We start from the raw sequence: 19,118 nt of genomic DNA, 5'->3' as shown, positions 1-19,118 counted from the left end.
CCTTCTTCAGGGGCATACATTAAACACACTTCATCATCAAAGACAGTCATTGCTTCAGAGTGTATGGTTGAAAAAAAATATTTTCAAAGAAAAGGGACCTAAGAACCAAGCTGGTATAGACATTCTAATATATAACAAATAGACTTAAAATGTGAATGAAGATAGATACATAGTATTCATTTAAGGAATAATGCACCAAGATGATATTTTATTTTTTAACTATTATTCTGCAAACACAAGTACAACTCCTTTGTAAAAGAAATTACTAAAATTTAAATAACATCTCAATACTAACACATTGGAACTAGGAGACTTTAATATCCAACTTGTGCAAACTAATAGGCCATCCAGATGAAAACAAAGTAAGAAACAGTGGAGCTAAGAGATGTTATAAAATAAATAATCCAGAGAGATATCTACAGAACATTTACTTAAAACACAAAAGGCTATGCCTTCTTCTCAGCACACCATAAAAATTTCCCCAAAATTTATCATATACTGGTTCATACAACAAGTCTCAAAAGGTACCAAAACCATTAAAATTAATAAAGAACACTACAGAATAAAGCTTGATTTCAACAACAGCACAAACATTAAAAATCATACAAGCTAATAAAAACTGAAGAACTCTCTTTTTATTGAAAAATGTGACTTCGAGAAATTCTTAGGCAAATGGATAGAACTAGAAAATATTATCCAGATTGACATAACCTGGCCACAAAAGAACACACATGGTATGCACTCACTGAGAAGTGGATATTAACCCCAAAGCTCAGAATATCCAAGATGCAATTCATAGACCACTTGAAGCTCAAGAAGAAGGAAGACCAAAGTATGGATACTTCAGTCCTTCTTAGAAGGGGGAACAAAATACTCATGGGAGGAAATATGGAGATAAAGTGTGGAGCAGAGACTGAAAAAAGGGTCATCCAGAGTCTGCCCCACCTGGCGATCCATCCCATATGCAGTCCCCAAATGCAGACACTATTGTGGACACCAAGAAGTGCTTGCTGACAGGAACCTGACGTATCTGTTACCTGAGAGGCTGTGCCAGAGCTTGACAAATACAGAGGCAGATGCTTGCAGCCCACCTTTGGACTGAGCACGAGATCCCCAATGGAGGACTTAGAGAAAGGATTGAAGTTGGTAAAGGGATTTTTAATCTCATAGGACAAAAAACAATATCTATCAAACAAACAGCACCCCAGAGCTCCCAGAGACTAAACCACCAACCAAGGAGTACACATGGAGGAACCTAGGGCCCCAGCCACATATATAGCAGAGTACGGTGTTGTCGGGCATCAGTGGGATGAGAGGCCCTTGGTCCTGTGAAGGCTCAATGCCTCATTGCAGCAGACAGCCAGAGCAGGGCGGTGGGAGTGGGTGGGTGGATTGGGGAGAACCCACAGAGAAGCAGGCAGAGGACTGATGGGATACAGGGCTTCAGAGAGGGGAACCAGGAAAGGGTATAACATTTGAAATGTACAAAAATAAAATATCCATTAAAAAAGAAGAGTGTGTAAAGACAAAAAAAAAGAAAGAAGAAAGATAGTTAGATAGAAAGAAAGGAAGAAAGGAAGGAAGGAAGAAAGGAAGGATGGAAAGAAAGAAGAAAGAAAAAATTAAAGGCTTTCAAGGTATTGATAAAAATTCATGTAGCACATACCTAAATGTATGGGACACAATGAAGACTAAGAGGAAAGTTCATAGCACTAAGTGCCTATAGAAAAAAATGGAGTGTTTTCCCACTAGCAATTAGAGAGTACATGTGAAAGCTATAGAACAAGAAAAGTCGGAAAGTAGGAAAAGAAAGTATTCAAATCCCAAAAGAGTAGTTGGCATGGAATAATAAAACTGAGAATTGAAATTAATAAAATGAAAACAAAGATAGCAGTACAAACAAACAATAAAACAGAGTTGGTTCTTTGAGAAAATCAACAATAGAAAAACTGTGGTCCAAACTAACAAAAAGGAATAGAGGGAATATTTAAATTAACAAATTCAGAAATGAGAAGGGAGACATAACAACAGACAGCAAAGAAATTCAAAGAATCGTCAGGTCATAATTTAAAAACCTGTTCTCCACAAAATTTCTTGATATACATAACTTACTGAAGTAAAATTGAGACCATATAAACAATGTACATAGATCTATAACCCCTAAAGAAATAGAAGCAGTCCTTATAACTTTTTCAGAATAGAATTTTACAAGACTTTCAAGGAAAAATTAATTACAATACTCCTCAAATTATTCCACAAAATAGAAATAGAATGAACATCAGAAAATTCATGTTTTGAAGCCACAATCACCATGTTATCAAAACCACACAAAAAGTTTTACATGATAATTTCCTTAATTAACAAAAATGTAAAAATACTCAATAAGATATTTGCAACATTTATTTAAGATCAAATAAAAATGATCATTCACCATTATGAATTCCTGCATACTAGAGATATAAATATAGTCCAACATACAAATATTAGAATAAATAATTCATGCTACAAACTAATAGAAAGACAAAATCTTAGAATTATCCCATTAGATGCCAGAAAAGTCTTTGACAAAAAACAACACCCTGGCCTGGAACATGTGTCATACTCCTCATAGAAGGAAGTGTGAACTGTGGTCATGTAGGCAGAGAACAGAGTTCTCCATGCTAATGATGTCCAGAGGGCTTAGTCAGTAAGCTTCCCTTCTCAGACATTCTTCCCTGCAAAAGTTATTTAATCTCCTGTCCACTCTAAGAAATGGGTACCATACAGCATATATCCATTCTCCACAATGAACAGTCAATAAACAATTTAGAACTATGGTCTGTGTCTTTCATCAAGTTCTGCCCCAAGAAGCCTTGGAGAAGGCATTCACTTTCAGAACCTCAACTCAATTCTCCAGAAGAAGGCTTCTCTGTGCTCCCAGCCACAACTGCCACCAAGCTAAGCATAGTCACCACTGGAACAAGTCTTTGCTCCTCTTTCCACAGGCCCCAGGCTAGACACTGTACACAGCCTGTGGGTCCCCACTGTTCCAGTTCTTCTGCTACTCCCAGCTGAAGAGAGTGAGAGAATTCACTAGTTCCCAGCTTTATCGCATCTCAGACTGTCCTTTCTCACCCAGGAATGGTGTCTTGGTGCTTCCCTATAGCCCACCACCTGCCCTGTCAGTGGTATGGAAAAAGCACAGACAAACACCCCATGTTCTATCTCCTCAAGAGGCCATACCTAGCAGTAGGATAGATGTGGACCCACATCACTGTACAACCAGAAACAGTAAACATGATAGAAGAAGAAATAGGGAATACCCTCTAATGCCTTGGCAGAGGAAACAATTTCCAAAAGAAAACAATATTAAAGGCAGGAATACTGACAATAAATAAGACCTCATGAAAGTAAAAGGCTTCTTTAAGACAAAGGACATGGTAAATAGGACAAAACGGCAGCCATCCAAATGGGAAAAAGATTTTCACAAACTTCACATCAGACAGAGCACTAATACTTAAACTGTATAAACAAAGACTAGATATCAACAAACCAAATAACAAACTTTTTAAAAAAATAAACCATACAGATATAAACAAAGAATTTTCAGTAGAGGAGTAATAAACGGTTGAGAAACAATTAAAAAAATATAAATGTTCAACATCCTTATCCATCAGGAAAATGCAAACCAAAATTACTCTGAGATTCCAACTTACACCTGTCAGAAGAGGTAAGATCAATTGCATAAGTGACAGTTTATGCTGGCCAGGATATGAACCAATGGGAATGTTCCCGTATTGCTGTTGGGAGTGCAAACTTACACAGGAAGATAATTTAATTGAAATGAATACAGTAGTTCTTCAGAAAACTTGGATCAATTTATTTCAAGACTCAACTTTTCCACTTTTAGTCAAATACCTAAAATATAATCCATCCTAGCACAAGGATACTTGCTCAATTATATTCATAATGGCTTCATTCAGACTAGTCAGAAATAGGAAACGATCTATATGCCCCTCAACTAAGAAAGGGATTTTTAAAAAATGTGGTACATTTATAGAGTGGGGGTATCAATCGGATACTACAAACATGACATCATCAAATTTTTAGGCAAATGGATGGAACTAGAAAAAAAATCATACTGAGTTAGGTAGCCCAGATCCAGAAAGACAAACATGGTATGTACTAACTTATCTGTGGATATTAGCTATTAAGTAAAAGATAATCATGCTATAATCCACAAACCATGACAGATTAAATAAAAAGGGGAAAGAAACAAGAGTTTAGGGGAAGAGATGACTGGAATTGGTTAGTATTTCGGTATGTCTGTGGAAATCTAATGCAATACAACCTCCATGGAATCTAAAAAGGGACCCTAGAGAGGATTTCTAGTATTAGGAGATAAGGGACTAGACATTTTTGCCACCAGACAAGGAATTCAGTAGTGGGACTAGGATACCAACCCAGGCATGAAACTTTCAAACTACAATTTGTCCTTCCTGGAAAATATTCTAGAGTAATGGAAACTCAGAACTTGTGAGACTAACCAAACAATGACTTGTGTAAATTGAGCCAATGCCAAGTCAGAGGACATAGACTGGACACTGTATAGGTGTAGATGGCCAAAACTGAATGTTGAACATCCTAGGTATTCATAGTAGAGATGGACTCAGGTGGCAAAAAAGAAATCCATTGAATTATTTCAAATTATATTCAACTATATTAGTACCTAGAATAGTTGTCATCAGAGAGGATTACTAAGGCAGTGGATAGGGGCAGATGCAGAAATGCATACCCATAAATAATGTAGAGCTTAGGAACACTACAAGAGAGGGTGAGATAAGATTGTTGGAGACAGAGGGGATGAAGATAACAGGAGATCATTACACACAGAATCAACTGAGTGGGGTTCATAGGTACTTACAGAGATAGTAGATACAATCTTAGAGCCTGCATGGGTCTACAGTAGGTACTCTATAAATACATTATGGTTGATTGGATTGGTCTAGTGGGACCTCTAACAATGGGAGTGGGGCATGACTCCTTTTTCCCTGCTTCCCTGCTTTTCTTAGTAAGAAGAACTTTTCTTCTTAGTAAATTTCCTCACCTTGCTTTGATATGAGGGCTTATGGCTAATCATGTTAGATCTTGTTGTGACATGTTCAGTTGATATCCTTAGAGGGGAACATTTTTTTTGTCTTTTGGGTTTGTTTGTTTGTTTGTGTTTTATTTTTCAAAGGTAAAGAACAGAACAGTGGTCTTGGGTAAAGGGGAGCTTAGTGAGTAGAATGGGAGGAGTAGAGGGAGAGGAGGATCCTGTCAGGATGTATAGTATGAAAGAAGAATAAATTCAAAGAAAAATAGGAACAGGGATTCTATTGCTTCCTATCCTGGTTGATTAGTTCCTTTCTTTCAACAGTCTTCCTTCTGTTATATTTGCATGTGTCTTTATATACATAAACTCTGAGTGTGAGAGCAAACTCTTCCATGTACAGTATTTAAGACCTGAATCATGTTCATGAGAAAAATAGTAAAATTTGTCATTCTAGACCTTGCTTTTTTACCAGCATGAATGAATTCCTGTTTGCTTCACATAGAAAACAAGTCTCTATTTGAAATCATGACCCTTGTGACTTATGAAAATCAGTTAAACTAGAGTGGCCGGTGATGAGACCACCTGGAGGAAAAGAGAAAAGAGCCAGCAGCATTAGCACAAAATTCCCAATGCCGACTACAAGTATCACTGAAGGCACCTTAGTCACACCACTGTGGCTAATATCAGACTCCTCACTGCACCTTGCATGATTCATATGGTGAAATTTCTCTACTATTTTTGTACTTCCTCTCTGAAGGAAAAGGTGAACAATGTTTAGCACTCCGATATGTTTGTACATTGTTTTGTCTGCTGTGTGATTTTGCAGGGAACAGCAGTATTAACATCACTGATATCAGTGCTGTATGACAGCAAGGAGTTTCCCAACCCAGAGATGTTTGACCCTGAACACTTGCTAGATGGGAAGGAAAACTTTAACAAAAGTGACTACTTCATGCCTTTCTCAGCAGGAAATAGAAACTCACTCCCAGGGCTCCAGTGACAGGAAGAACTCTGGGGACTTATAATTGGCTATCAATTGCTGGTAGACTTGGAATGTGTGCATGATCAGCACCATTCCTTCCAGTGTTGGTACACTGTCCTTGATAATGATGACACATTTTGTTTGACAGAATCAAATATTGAGGATTCACTGTGTTCATACTTTTCTAGTCATCCTAGTGGTTGGTTATACATTTGCAACTTTCCTTTATGTACATCTTGGGGTCACAAAAAAGATAATTTTTGAGAATAAATGCCACTCAGCTTTTGATCAATCACCATTAAGATAAAGACTAAACCACAATTTCAATATGTGTCTTTGTTGTGTCACTCTCTTTCAGCGTCAGCTATACAGAAAAAAATTAAAAAATTTTAAAAAAATAAAATAAATAAAAGAAAAACACCAAAAGTCCACCAATAGGCATAAAGTCCATGTCGTGAAGTATATGGCAACCAGGCTGATATAGTTGGACTTGTGGTTGGAGAGTGTTACATATCACTGAACAAGTATGCTGCTTGGGAGAATTCTCCACAATTTTTACACTATCTCAAATTTAAAATAAAAAAAGGTAATAAACATTATCATTGAGAAATTTCTGCATGCCACAAAGAATGTAAGTGATAGCAGAAAAAAATATTTTTAAATATCTCATTTTGGATTGTTTTAGTTTCATATGTGTATACAAGGCCTTTGATAAAAACTACCCCAATATTTCAACGCAACCATCACATGTCCGTACCATATGATGAGCACATTTTTTTCCACCTTCACACACCTTTTTAAAACTACTGAGTGCACTATGTCCTGTTATATGTTTATTTGTTTAGTGCCGACCTCTGGAGAATAAGTAACTCACATACGGCCTAATTGATGAATAAAATTTGCTTTCCATCTCTTAGTAACCTGAAGCTGCCAGTAAATCTTTATTAGGATTGAGGCTTTGTGATCACATTCCCAGTCATTCCTGGAACTTTGTCTGGTGTTTGATATTCTTACAAAAATAATAAAGGACATGATAGATGGTTCAGCAGTTAAGAGAACATGCAGCTTTTGCCATAAAACTGAGTTGAATGCTGAACACCTACCTTGGGTGCTAACAATCATTTGTATTTCCTGTTCCAGGAGACCTTGAGGAGTCTTCTGATCTCCCTAAATAGCTATCTTTGACATTCACTCACCCACATATGCAAATGAAATACACATTTATTTATATAAAAGAAGATATTGAAACACAGATAGACAATACTTTCTAGGTCCAGATGTAAGAAACTTCCAGCTTACCATGAGATTGTGGAAACCTTGTGATTGTGGCAGAAGACTATGGTGGGATCATGGGCTTCCCTGCTGCTCCACCAGTGAGGACAATTTTATGAATATCACGTTTACTTAGTTAAAGTGTTGACATGGATTCAAAGTGTTGACATGGATTCATATTCATTCACCAAGTGATTTTGGAAACAAACCCATAACTTGACTCCTTCAGCCTGTTTGCTTTCTTGTCAATACTATACTGATTTTATTACTACATCTCCAAAGTACAATTTGGGTTCAGTGATAGTTATATCTCTGTACATTTTTATCATTCAGGATTGTTTCAGATATCATATCATTTTTGTGTTTCTTTTGTATAAAGCTGAAAATTCTTCATTGTGTTGAGATTTTAATCTGTAGATTGCTTTTGGTAGGAAAATCATTTTTCACTCTATTAATCCTGCGGATCTGTGAATATTGAGGATCTTTGCATCTTCTGATTTATTCTTCAATTTATTTCTTCAATATCTTAAATCTTTGTCTTTAAGCCTTTCACTTGCTTGTTCAAAGTTACCCTAAGATGTTTTTTGTTGTTAAAATTGTGAAAGGTATTGTTGCTCTGACTTCTCTCTCAGTACAGTTGTCATTTGTACATTGAAAGCCTGTTGATTTTTATGGGCTGATTTTATATCCTGATACTTTCCTTAAAGAAATATCAGCTGTCGAAGTTACCTAGTAGATATTTTATGGTTTTATAGATATAATATTATCACCTGCTACTAAGGATATTTTGAAATATTCCTTTTCTACAGGATTGCCTTGATCTCCTTCAATTGTCAGATTACTCTAGCATAGACTAAAATGCTATATTGAATAAATATGGAGATATTGGACATTCTTTTCTTGTTCCTGATTGTAGTAAAAATGCTTTAACACTTTCTTTTTAGGTTGATTTCGGCTGTGAGTTTGCTCTAAAATAAATTTTATTATGTTGATAAAATTCCTTCTATTTCTAAGCTCTCCAGGATTTTTCTCATGAAGAAGTGCTGTGTTTGAGCAAATGCCTCTTCTAGTGAGATGATCATAGTGTTCTTATCATTTAGTATGTTTATATTGTGGTTCACATTGTTTTATATATGTAAATCCATCCCTTCATCTCTGGGATGAAGCCCACTTGATAATATTATTGACTATTCTAGTGTTATGTTAGCAAATATTTTAACTGAGAATTTTTAAATCTATGATTGTAGGGCAATTTAATTTCTCCTTTATATTTGTGTCTTAAATTGGTTTAGGCATCTGGGTAACTGTGACCTTACAACATAAATTAGGCAGTTCCTTTTGTTTTTATTTTGAAAAATAATGTTGGAATTATTGGCTTCAATTTTCACTGAAACTGGTAGAATTCTTTACATCTGTATTGGTCAGGATCTGGCCGACCCTCTCAAGATAAAGCTATATCAGGCTCCTGTCAACATGTACATTTTGGCATCAGCAACAGTGTCTGAGTTTGGTATCTGCATATGGAATGTATTCCCAGGTGGGTCCACCTCTGGATGGCCTTTCCTTCAGTCTCTGCTACATTCATTGTCTTTGTATTTTCTTTAGACAGGAGCAATTCTGAGTTAAAAATTTTGATATAGGTGGGTGGCCCTAACTGTTACTGGGAGCCATGTTTAACATGGTCTCTACAGCTTCTCTCTCTACTTTGTTGAGTATTTCATCTAATGTCATCCCTTTTAGATCCTGGGAGCCTCTTGCTTTCCTAGCAAATGGGACTTTCTGGTAGTTGTCTCCAGTTCCCCAACTCCCACTGTTATACAACTCTTTAATTTCCTGATCCCCTGTACATCTACCCTAACTTTTTCTATACCTCATCTTGCTCCTCTTTTTCCCTCTACTGGCTCTATCCTTCTTAAGTCCCTCCCTCCCTCTACCTTCCATGATTGTTTTGTTTCTCCCTCTAAGTAAGACTTAAGCATCCACACTTTGTTCCTTCTTCTTTATGAGCTTCATATGGTCTGGGAGTTGCATGGTTGATATTCTGAGCTTTATGCGTAGTATTTCCTCATCAGTGAGTACATACCTAGTGTGTTCTTTTGTGACTGGGTAACCTCACTCGCTATGATTACATCCATTTGCTTGCAAAATTCATGAAGTCATTGTTTTTTTCTTTTTTTGTTTTTTTGTTTGTTTTTTGTTTCTTGTTTTTTTTTGTTTTTATGAAACAGGGTTTTTCTGTATATTCCTGGCTGTTCTGGAACTCACTCTGTAGACCAGGCTGGCCTCAAACTCAGAAATCCGCCTGCCTCTGCCTCCCAAGTGCTGGGATTAAAGGCGTGCGCCACCACCGCTTGACATGAAGTCATTGTTTTTAATATCTGAGTAGTACTCCATTGCATACATGTACAACATTTTTGGTAAATATTCCTCTGTTGAGGGACATCTGGGTTGTTTCCAGCTTCTGGCAATTATAAATAAGGCTGCTATGTACAAAGTGAACATGTGTCCTTGTTATATGTTGGAACATATTTTGGGTGCATGCCCAGGAGTGGTATAGCTGGGTCCTCAGGTAGTACTGTCTAATTTTCTGTGGAACTGACAAACTGATTTCTAGAGTAGTTGTACCATCTTGCAATCCCATCAACAATGGAGGAGTGTTCCTCTTTCTCCATATCCTCTCCAGCATCTTACCTGAGATTTTGATCTTAGCCATTTTGACTGATGTGAGATGTAATCTCAGAGTCATTTTGATTTACATTTTCCTGATGACTAAAGATTTTCAACATTTATTTAGGTGTTTCTCAGCCAATGAAGATTCCTCAGTTAGAATTATATTTAGCTCTGTCCCCCATTTTCAATAGGGTCATTTGGTTCTCTAGATTTTAACTTCTTGAGTTATTTGTATATATTGGATAAAACCACTCTATCAGATGGAGGATTGGTAAAGATATTTTCCCAATATGCAGGTTGCCATTTGTCCTGACGACAGTGTCCTTTGCCGTATAACAGTCTTTCCATTTTATAAAATCCCATTTGTCTATAGTTGATCTCTGAGACTGGGCCATTGGTGTTTGGTGTTCTTTCTGTTCAAGAAAATTTCCCCAGTGCCAATGTTTTCAAAGATTTTTCCCACTTTCTCTTCTAATAGAAACAGTGTATCTAGTTTTATGGCTTTGATCCATGTGCACTTGAGCTTTCTACAAAAAGATAAGATCAATCAATTTGAATTTTCTTTTCATTTTGGAAATATATTAGTTTTTTAAAAAAAATCATTCCATTTGTTTGCATCTCAAATGATATCCCACTTCCTGACTACCCCTTCACTAATCTCCCATCCCACATCCACCCTCTCTCCTCTCCTGTTTGCGTCCATGAGTGTGTTCTCCCACACCCTCTTCCACCCAACTTCTCCAGTATCCCCCTATGCTGGGGCATCAAACCTCCACAGGACCAAAATCCTCTCTACCCATTGCTGTCAGGCAAGGCCATTCTCTGCTACATATGTATCAGGAGTCATGTATCCTTTCCTGTACACTCCCTGATTGGTAGTCTAGTCTCTGGGACCACTGGGTGGACTGGCCAGCTAAAGTTGTTAATCCTCTGGGGTTGCAATTCCCCTCAGCTCCTTCTTTCTTTCAGACAGCTCCCCCAAGTGGAGCACCAGTGGAACCTGCACCATTTGTTGAAAATGCTGTCTTTTTCCACTGGATAGTTTTGACATCTTTGTCAAAGATCAGGTGATCATAGGTGTGTGGGTTTAATTCTGGGTCTTCAGTTCTTTTCCATTGATCTATTGTCTGTCTCAGTAACAATATCATACAGCTGTTTTTTTTTTTAATTTTTATCACTATGTAGAGCTTGAGGTCAGAGATGATGATTCCCCAGAAGTTCTCTTATTGTTGAAAAGCATTTGCTTTCCTGGTTCCAAATAAATTTGAGAATTACTCTTTTATCTCTGTGAAGAATTGAGTTGGAGTTTTGATAGGGATTGAATTGAATCTATAGATTGTTTTTGATTAGATGACAATTTTTACTATGTTAATCCTGCTGATCCATGAACATGACTGATCATTCCATATTCTGAGGCTTTCTTCAATTTCTTTCCACCTATCATTTTTCATAGGGTTGGATTTGCAAAAATCTATTATTTAAATTTTTTTCATGGAATATCTTGGTCTCTCTCTCTCTCTCTCTCTCTCTCTCTCTCTCTCTCTCTCCCCCTCTCTCTTTTATTTTTTGGGGTTTGCTTTTTCGAGACAAGGTTTCTCTGTGTAGCCCTGGCTGTCCTGGAACTCACTCTGTAGACCAGGCTAGCCTCAAACTCTCAGACTCAGAAATCCGCCTGCCTCTGCCTCCCAAGTGTTGTGATTAAAGGCGTGTGCCACCACCACCTGGCTGGTTTCTCTATCTATGGTAATTGAGAGTTTTGCTGAGTATAGTAGCCTAGGCTGGGATTTTTGTTCTCTTAGGGTCTGTATGACATTTGCACAGTATCTTCTTGATTTTAGAAACTCAATTGAGATGTCTCATGTAATTCTGATAGTTCTGCCTTTATATGTTATTTGACCTTTTCCCATATCACTTTTAATAATCTTTCTTTGTTCAGTGTATGAGTTGTTTTGATTATTATAGGATAGGAGGAGTTTCATGTATTTGGTGTTTTGTAGGCTTTTTTGTATGTTTAGGGGCATCTTTTTCTTTAGGTTAGGGAAGTTTTCTTCTATAATTTTGTTGGAGATATTTACTGGCCCTTTAAGTTGGGAATCTTCTCTCTCCTCTATACCTATTATTCTTAGTTTTGGTCTTTTCATTGTGTTCTGGATTCCGTGGATGTTTTGGGTTAGGAGGTATTTGCATTTTGAATTTTCTTTGACTATTGTGTCAATATTGTCTATGGTATCTTCTACAGCTCATATTTTCCTATCTCCTGTATTCTGTACATGATGTTTGCATTTGTGACTCCTGATCTCTTTCCTAGGATTTCTGTCTCCATGGTTGTCTCCCTTTGTGGTTTTCTTATTGTTTCTATTTCCATTTTTAGATCCTGGATGGTTTTGTTAAATTCGCTTTCCTGTATTTCATTAATCAATTTATGAATTTTCTCTTTAATGGCTTCTACCTGTTTATCTGTGTTTTCTTATATTTCGTTAAGGGAATTATTTATGTGTTTCTTAATGTCTTCTATCATCAACATGAGATGTGATTTTATATAATAATCTTGCGGTTCACATGTGTTGGGACTGCAGGGCATCCCTGTGGTGGATGAACTGGGTTCTGAGGATGCTAAGTAGCCTTGATTTCTATTGTTTATGTTCTTGCACCTGCCACTTTCAAATTCAATATCTTGGGTGTTAACTGATTTTGCTGTCTCTGTCTAGAGCTTGTCCCTCATGTGAGTCAGTGATTCTGTGAGCTCAGGTGTGTCAGCACTCCTGGGGGCAATGTTTTTCCATATGGGATTGGGGTGTGGAGGACTGTGTCACAGTATCTGCCCCCTGCAACATATGGAGATGGAAACTGACTAATCATGTCAATGGCTGCAACTGACAGTTTCTGGCTCCTTTGGGCCCTGGGCAAGTACCTCTTGGGACAGGTATTGGGGAGGTAGTGGTGGTCTCACCTGTGAGGTTAGATGTGTCAGTCCTCTTGGAGAACAATTTATCACTTGGCAGGAATGAGTTGGGGAGAGTTGTGGCACTGGGTAAGCTTCCAGGCACAAATAGAAACCTGAAGCTACAAAGTATTTCTGAACATCGTATGTTAGCAGGGAAAACTATGTCTCAGCTTTGTGTCTTTGCTTAAGAAGTTATCCATTCAACCATCAATACATCTAACTACTCATCCAATAACTCATTCAAATTTATTCTCTTATGTCAGGTACAAACACACTGCCTCATTTTTTTTTCTTTTTTTTAATTGGTAACTTTTTTTAAATGTTAATCAAAGGCGTTATAAGTTTGGTAATGCTCAATAACAAGACACCCATAAAATCAGAAGTGTAACCCAATACCCAACCTAGCTATACCAACTATCCTTGACTGGCAGAGACATTCGAACATCTGCCTCCATGTTCTGCCCTGCCTCTCTCTCATCTCCTAGCTCCTCCTCTACTTCTCCTCCTGATCTCCTTACTCCACCTCTTCTTCCCCTTTCTCCTCCCATCTTAGCTCCTCCTACATATCACCCTTCCTGTTATAATAAAACTTTTCTCTCAAAATACAATTAGGGCATAACTATACCAATTTGTATCAGTAAGGTACAAGACAGACCTAATACCCAGTCCATTATTTTGTTGACTGACCAGAACATCTGTCATCTCTCCTAACTAAAAGACTTAGTTCTGACCATGGCTTTTTTCTTGGCTTTAGAATGAATGTCAGATGAAAACCATCCTCTCAAAACTTTTCTCTCAAAGTGAATAGCCAGCATTGGCTATGAAACTATAAGTCTTCAACCCTGTCAGAAATCCAGAATGACTGAATTAACTGAAATTATGGGAAGCATAAAGCATAGCTTCTAAAACATAGGCAGTTTATGGAGACCACTCTACACCTGAATACCAGTCCCTATACTACAAATTGTTGGAGCATTCAGTCTTCAGCCTTATGGCCCACGATCATCCGACAGACCTAGTGATGCAGAATTATTAAGGGCTGATTACGCTGTCATGGGAGATATAATCAGTCGACTGACTATTCCACAAGTGTGTCTTTTTCAGGACAGTGATTTGTCTGTAGATGAAAAGAGGCAATTCTTGCCTAGTGGCTGTCTCACCGCAACTGGAATACCTCCAAAGATGCTCATTTTCTTCTTATAATCTAAGACAGGAAGCTGTCAGGAGCAGATAGGTCTCTAATAAAAATGAACATTAACACAGAAATGTTTGTAATGTCAATTCTGTAGACTTCTGATGTTTTGAAAACCAACTATCCATGTAAGACAATCTAGACTGTTGTCTGTTAACTTCTCTCGGCTGTTTCTAAATAAAATATAGAAAACATCCTAACAATAAACTCAGAGCCATGAATTTGCTATAGGTCCTTAACTCACAGGCTAATCATCTCAAATCAGTTAAAAAAGTTAAAGGACTGGGTCTAAGCCTTGTATTCCTAAATGTGTTATATAGACACAATGCCTATGAGAGTAACAATATTAATCTCACTTTTATATCAATAAGAAACTCGTACCAGAGAAAACCTGAAATTTGAAATCAAAGTAAATTTCATACCATTTAACAAATTGTAACTTCAGCTTAATAACAGTTATACAGATTTCTACCAATAGGTTATTGTTATGCAATAAATCCTAGCTATTCCTCCCTAGTCCAACAAAACCACTACCTTTCCGTAGAAAGACAGCCCAATATAACTACCTCAGTCCCCAAGCCCAGGGAATGGGGGCACCGACTCTTTATTAACTTTTTCAAGCTGATTATGGATGTTGAGATATTACAGGAGGGGCAGGGGGAAGAGTAAATTGATAAAACTCTGACATCTGTGTCTTCACTGCATCTGGCTGAAATGCCAGGACATCAGAGGTTAGAGCAAGTCTGCTCAGCTTGCTTGATGTGTAGATATACCAAGGCTGTGAATTCTGCAATATACAATTCTCAAAACAAATTTTAGTATCGAGATAATTTTTTGCTTGAATTCTGGAATCTAGTCTTCTGCTGGCCTATCTCTATCATATCTAATCCATATAATTCTGGGAGTTTCTATGAGAGTGTGCTCCCACCATCCTTCTATTCCTGCCTCCCTGCTATCAAATTCCCCAATACTAGGGAATCTAAAGTATCAGGCACCAACACCCTCTACTTCTACTGATGCCTGACAAGGCCACCCTCAACTACCTATACAGGTGGAGCCATGAGTCCCTCCCTTTGTGTTCTCAGGCTAGAGGTTTTAGAATGGCTTCTCCAGCTTGTTTCTTAGGACTATTTGCTTGAAAAATGTTTTCCAGCCTTTTACTCTAAGGTAGTATCTGTCTTCGTCACTGAGGTGGGTTTCCTGTATGCAGAAAAATGCTGGGTCCTGTTTAGGTATCCAGTCCATTAGCTTATGTATTTTTATTGGGGAATTGATTCCATTGATGTTAAGAGATATTAAGGAGCAGTGATTGTTGCTTCCTGTTATTTTTGTTATTATAGGTGGAATTATCTTTGTGAATCTATCTTCTTTTGGATTTGTAGGAAGAGGATTACTTTCTTGCTCTTTCTAGGGTATATTTTCCCTCTTTGTATTGGACCTTTCTGCTAATATCGTTTGTAATGCTGGGTTTGTGGAAAGATACTGTATAAATTTGGATTTGTCATGGAATATCTTGGTTTCTCCATCCATGGTAATTGAGAGTTTTGCTGGGTATAGTAGCCTGGGCTGGCTTTTGTGTTCTCTCAGGGTCTGTATGACATCTGTCCAGGCTCTTCTGGCTTTTATAGTCTCTGATGAGAAGTCTGGTGTAATTCTGATAGGTCTGCCTTTATATGTTACTTGACCTTTTTCCCTTACTGCAGTTAATATTCTTTCTTTGTTTTGTGCATTTGATGTTTTGATTATTATGTGACAGGAGGTATTTCTTTTCCAGTCTAGTCTATTTGGCATTCTGTAGGCTTCTTGTATGTTTATGGGGATCTCTTTCTTTGGGTTAGGGAAGTTTTTTTTTTTTTCTATAATTTTGTTGAAGATATTTATTGGCCCTTTAATTTGGGAATCTTCACTCTCATCTATACCTATTATTCTTAGGTTTGGTCTTCTCATTAAGTCCTGGATTTCCTGCAGGTTTTGTGCTAAGAACTTTTTTCATTTTGCATTTTCTTTGACACTTGTGTCAATATATTCTATGGTATCTTCTGCACCTTAGATTCTCTCTTCTATCTCTTGTATTCTGTTGGTGATGCTTACATCTATGACTCATGATTTTTTCCAAGGTTTTCTATATCCAGGGTAGTCTCCCTTTGTGATTTCTTTATTGTTTCTATTTCCATTTTTATGTCCTGTATGGTTTCATTGAATTCCTTCACCTGTTTGGTTGTGTTCTCTTGTAATTCTTTAAGGGATTTTTGTGTTTCCTCTGTAAGGGCTTTTACCTCTTTACCTTTGTTCTCCTCAAAATATTTAAGAGTGCTATTTATGATCTTTTTAACGTCCTCTATCATCATCATTAGAAGTGATTTTAAATCTGAATCTTGCTTTCCCGGTGATATGGGGAATTCAGAACTTTCTAGTGTGGAAGAACTAGGTTCTAATGATGCCATGTACCCTGGGTTGCTGATGCTTATGTTCTTGCACTTGCCTTTCACCATCTGGATCTCCTTAGTGCTACTGTCCCTGTCTCTGGCCTGTCTTTCTTGTTATCATGGTTGTTCAGAACTGTGTGTGGTGGGTCTTACTACTGGAGTTAGAGCTGGGGCCCAAGATCTGCTCAGTACTGGGGTGTAGAAAGGAAAGAAGCAGTGCTCCAGGCCAGGAGTGAATCCCTGGGTCTCAGTGGGTCCCAGTTACTCCCTGTTTGGGGTGGGTGTCACTGTCTCCTTGCCTAAGATACTTCCCAGGTTATAGCTCATGGGTGGCCCACTTCCTCTGGGTTTTCTGAGACTGGTTGCAGAGCTGCAACCCAGAACCTGTTCAGTGCTTGGGCCCAGACTGGAAGGAACCACTGCTTCAACTTTGGGGCGGGTGTTGCTGTTTCCTTACCTAAGATACTGCCCAGGTTATAGCTCCTTGGAGGCTAGATTCCTCTGGGTTTTGTGAGATTGGGAGCAGAGCTACTGCCAGGGATCTTCTCAGTGCTCGATCCCAGACTGGAAGGGCACAGTGTCTCTTGAACTCATTGATGTAGAAGACATAGTTACCTTCTTTCACTATTCATTTCCTGTAGGAAAACGAATGTGTGTGGGAAACAGCCTTGTCCACATGGAGCTGTTTCTATTCCTGACCACTATTTTACAGAATTTCAAACTGAAATCTCTGGTTGACCCAGAGGACATGAATATAACACCAGTATACTCTGGACTTGCTTCAGTACCTCCCACTTTCCAGATGTGCTTCATCCCTGTCTAATGAAGAGCAGAAAACCAAAATGAAGAGGAAGAAAGCTTGTGCTGTGTCGTTTTCTAAAATCTCCCACAGAAGCCTTTATTAATCACTGTCTCAGAAATGCCACTGTATGCTTCCTTCTTTTTGCAGCTTCTGTTCTCTAGTTGTGCAAGTATATCAGTTCTCTATTATACAGTTTCTGAAGTCAAGGTAAAATATCCTGAGGGAAAAAAAGATCACTGCAAATAAAAGGTTTCTACAGTGATTCCGTTTCTAAACCCATTTTGGGAGCTCCTAAAAGACAAATCCAAAGATTGAGCTCTGACCTCCTCATGTAATTTACACCTTTACACACACACACACACACACACACACACACACACACACATACACACTCATACACACAGACAAACACAGCGTATATGTATACTCTTCTTCTGTTAATACATATGGAAAAGAACTTACTGGTGAGGAAGAACTGACAATTTTTTTTTCCTTAGGTAAGAATCACCTAAAGTTACCGGAACTATTTATGTTTGAAACAAATAAACTGTATTCAGGATTAGCTTCACTCTGTAAAGAAAGAAGGATGGAGTACACTGGCATGGTGACACCACTCCTTCTTTGTTTTTACCCAGATCAAATCTAAAACATTTTAAATTTGTTTAAAAATGCAAAAGCATTTTAAATTGATCTTCCATCTTAAACCTTAGTAAGTATTTTGATTTCATATTGCTTACCTTGTCTCTAAGCTCCTCTCTCCATTTCAGCAAAAATAAGGATCACAGGAAGCATCACATTTTATCATTGTTAATTGCTATAATCCCTTCCCACAGCATTGAATGCTATTAAATGAGAATACATTGATAAGGGCAAATCCATTATAAAGGGCAAGAGTCATGAAGTCAGCACAGTTGCTTAACACAGTTCCAGAAAAGCTGAACATATTGCTACAATCTCTGTCCTTCTATCTCTATCTTTTTGGTTCTGCTTGCTGAATATTGCATTCTTGGCAATTTTCTGCATTATGATTTTGTGTCTTTTTTTTGAGAAAATTACATCTGAGTCTTTTTAAGAAAATTCTAAAATTAACTTTATCTGGCTTCTATTTGGTAGTCTTCCTTCCTTATGCACTGGAGATCATTAAACACAGATAAGCACTCAGCTAAATGAGGCCATTACTCCAGGAATCTTTTTTGGGTATCTTCACCTGAGCAAATTCAAACAGTATAATTGGTACATGGTAAACAGAGACCATTAACAAACTTTAACTGTCCAGGAGAATAGGTTATAGATTGATGGCCACCCCCTCCTTTCTGTGTCTGTCTCTGTCTTTCTCTCTCATGCAGAACTCTTTGAGAATGTAGTTTAAAGATAAGGGTTCATGCAGGGCACAGCACTGAAGGAATAAAACTCAGTACATAATATAGATTGACTAAAACTTTTGCTTACTTTATAGAGTAGATGAAACATATAAAAAAGAAGTTAGGTATTAGTATTTTCTAATCATAAAAGACTGATTCAGATTTATTCTGTTTGTCCGTAGTACTTTAAAACTAAAAATACTTCCACACAAGGAGAGTAGACTGCAGGAAATAGTCAAACTCAGGACCAAAATCAACCAAATAGAAACAAAGAGAATAAATGATTCAAAGAATCAACAAAACCAAAAGCTGATTCTTTGAGAAAAATTAACAAGATAGATAAACCCCTATCCAAACTAACTAAAGGGTGTTAGCAATCTGTTAAACTCCACTCC

General features: G+C 37.6%; 1 pseudogene; it reads left to right on the top strand.

Moving 5' to 3' along the window:
• Positions 1-17,383, top strand: part of LOC114633058 — a 108,707-nt pseudogene extending 91,324 nt beyond the window's left edge.
• The last annotated feature ends 1,735 nt before the right edge of the window (positions 17,384-19,118 follow it).

Source organism: Grammomys surdaster, unplaced genomic scaffold, assembly GCF_004785775.1.
Source record: "Grammomys surdaster isolate TR1022 unplaced genomic scaffold, NIH_TR_1.0 513, whole genome shotgun sequence".
NCBI lineage: Eukaryota > Metazoa > Chordata > Mammalia > Rodentia > Muridae > Grammomys > Grammomys surdaster.
This window is presented reverse-complemented; position numbering and strand designations above follow the sequence as displayed.